Below are 2,416 nucleotides of genomic sequence, written 5' to 3'. Positions count from 1 at the left end.
CAGATTTTCCTTTTTTTCTAGAATTTCCATTTTCAGATTTTCTTTTTCTTTTTTTAGAATTTTCATTCTTTGGTAAGTTATTCATTTTAACTGAATAACCTTTTTGTGTTTGGATAACTAAAATAAATAAAAGTATTGCTAATAATATACTAAAAATAAAAATTAAAAATAAATAACAATATCATAAATTATTATTTATAAAACTAGATAATATATTTTGTAAACCTACAAATAAATTATTAAAAAATAATGAAATACTAGTAAAGACTGGTCAAGGTCATGGTGATACTAGTTGAAAAGGATTAAATTGGATTGATTGATAGTACATTGTTTATTTTTTTTAATTTAATAGATAAGATTTCAATAGTAATTACAGTTAAATTTAAATAAACAACATTTTTTTGTTTTGTATATAAAGAGGCGACTCAAGCACCCGACTTTATACGTGTAAAGCGACAGTTAAATTTAAACTAAACATAACTAATAGTATTAATAATTAATAATTAAGTTTTAATTAGTAATTAATTAGTCATTTAAATTTAAACTAAAGATAACAAATAGCATTAATGTTTATAAAATTTATATAGTTATTAATTAGCCGGGAGATAAACTCGAATTCTCATTCTTAATTCATAAAATTATTCTTCTACCAATTAAACTATTTTCTTTTAAAACATTAACCTTACTTAATAAAGAATTTTCATAAATTTTTATAGGCTTAACTGTAGAATAATGAACAATTAAATTATTCCCTATAAATTTTTTATTAGAAAAGTATTTATTATTTAATACTATCATATTATTATTATTAAATTAGTGTTTTAAAAACACAATATATATATATATACTATAAATATTTAAAAATAGAAAATTTATTCCTATTAGCCAAAGGAGAAAATCGAATTCTCATTTCTTATTCATGAAATTATTGTTCTACCATTAAACTACTTTGGCTCTTAAAATATAATTTAAATTAATTAAAAATTAAATATAATTTTTTTTTATAAAATAAAAATTATGTTGGGGCGACTCGAACACCCAATAGTAAATACCAAAAATTTATGACTTACCGATTAGTCGACAACATATAATATAAAGTATTAATTAAATAATATGGGTAACAAGACTTGAACTTGTAAAGTTAAAACTATTCCGTCCTAAGCGGAACCTGGTTACCAAATTTCAGCATACCCATCTAATGCTCGAGATAAGACTTGAACTTATAACCTAATCATCTTCAGTGATCCGCTCTACCAATTGAGCTTCTCAAGCTATAAAATATAATAATGAAGTAACTATAAAAATATAATAATGGAGTAACTATAAAAATATAATAATGGAGTAACTATAAAAATATAATAATGGAGTAATCAGGACTCGATCCTGAAATAACGATATGCAAAATCGCCGTTTTACCAGTTAAACTATAACCCCTATCCGAGAAACGATTCGAACGTTTACGACTTGCGTCACTTAAGCTTAAGTTAAGACTGTCTACCAATTCCAGCACTCGGATTATTTAAGACTAAAATGACTCGAACATTTACTCAAACCATCATGAGTGGTCCGCTTTACCTATTAAGCTATAGCCTTTGGTTGCGGGTTTAGGGGTTGCACCTAAATATTATGGTCATGAGCCATCTATGTTACTATTACATCAACCCGCATATAAATAAGAAATAGATAACTCGATAAGAAATAGGTGACTCGAACACCTGACCTTTCGCGTGTAAAGCGACAGCTCTACCAACTGAGCTAATTTCTTTCAACCCAAGGGAGATTTGAACTCCCGCACTAACAGTGAAAATGTTATGTCTTAACCAAACTTGACCATTGGGTCTTTATTTATAGCCCAGTGCAAGTATCGCACTTGCTTCTACCGATTACAAAACGGTTGCATTACTTTTATGCTAACCAGGCTAAATTTAATTTATATGATATGTGAAATATTTAGTATTTTAATAATTAGTACTTTATGTCTAAAAATATTAAAATTAATACAACTAAAGCCTATTAATCGTTATATCCGAAGGGTTATAACAATTATACTCGTAGTGTTCTACTACGTTTAAAAGTATCCTAAAGTAAGCTTCGCGCTTAAATGCTTTCAGCACTTATCTTTAACTGACGTAGCCTTCCTGCCATGCCTATGTGAACAATTTACTTAAGTATAAGTAAACGATATATTATATAGTATATAATATATAATATATAGCATAAACAACAGGTAAACCATAGGTCAATATACCCAACTCCTTTCGTACGAAGGGGCTATCTTTATTATACTTTAATTCCCTCTAGAAGATAGAAACCATACTGTCTCACGACGTATTAAACCCAGCTCATGTAGCTCTTTAATCGACGAACAGTCGAACCCTTCATGATTTTTGCATTCATGTGGATGAGCTAAGCCGAC

General features: G+C 27.6%; 4 non-coding genes across 4 annotated transcripts, besides 3 other annotated features; all 4 read right to left on the bottom strand.

Annotated features, from left to right (window-relative positions):
- Positions 1-1,199: 1,199 nt before the first annotated feature.
- NFIA_006840 lies at positions 1,200-1,272 on the bottom strand. Its single transcript has one exon. It is a non-coding gene; the product is annotated as a tRNA-Phe (tRNA).
- Positions 1,273-1,370: a microsatellite.
- Positions 1,281-1,363: a microsatellite.
- A 303-nt stretch (positions 1,371-1,673) lies between the features above and the next one.
- Positions 1,674-1,711: a microsatellite.
- On the bottom strand, positions 1,693-1,765 carry NFIA_006830. Its single transcript has one exon. It is a non-coding gene; the product is annotated as a tRNA-Val (tRNA).
- Position 1,766: 1 nt separating this feature from the next.
- NFIA_006820 lies at positions 1,767-1,840 on the bottom strand. The gene has a single exon. It is a non-coding gene; the product is annotated as a tRNA-Glu (tRNA).
- A 9-nt stretch (positions 1,841-1,849) lies between these two features.
- Positions 1,850-1,920, bottom strand: NFIA_006810. Its single transcript has one exon. It is a non-coding gene; the product is annotated as a tRNA-Thr (tRNA).
- Positions 1,921-2,416: the final 496 nt, after the last annotated feature.

This window comes from Aspergillus fischeri, genomic scaffold, assembly GCF_000149645.3.
Source record: "Aspergillus fischeri NRRL 181 1099437635598 genomic scaffold, whole genome shotgun sequence".
NCBI classification, from domain to species: Eukaryota; Fungi; Ascomycota; class Eurotiomycetes; order Eurotiales; family Aspergillaceae; genus Aspergillus; species Aspergillus fischeri.
This window is presented reverse-complemented; position numbering and strand designations above follow the sequence as displayed.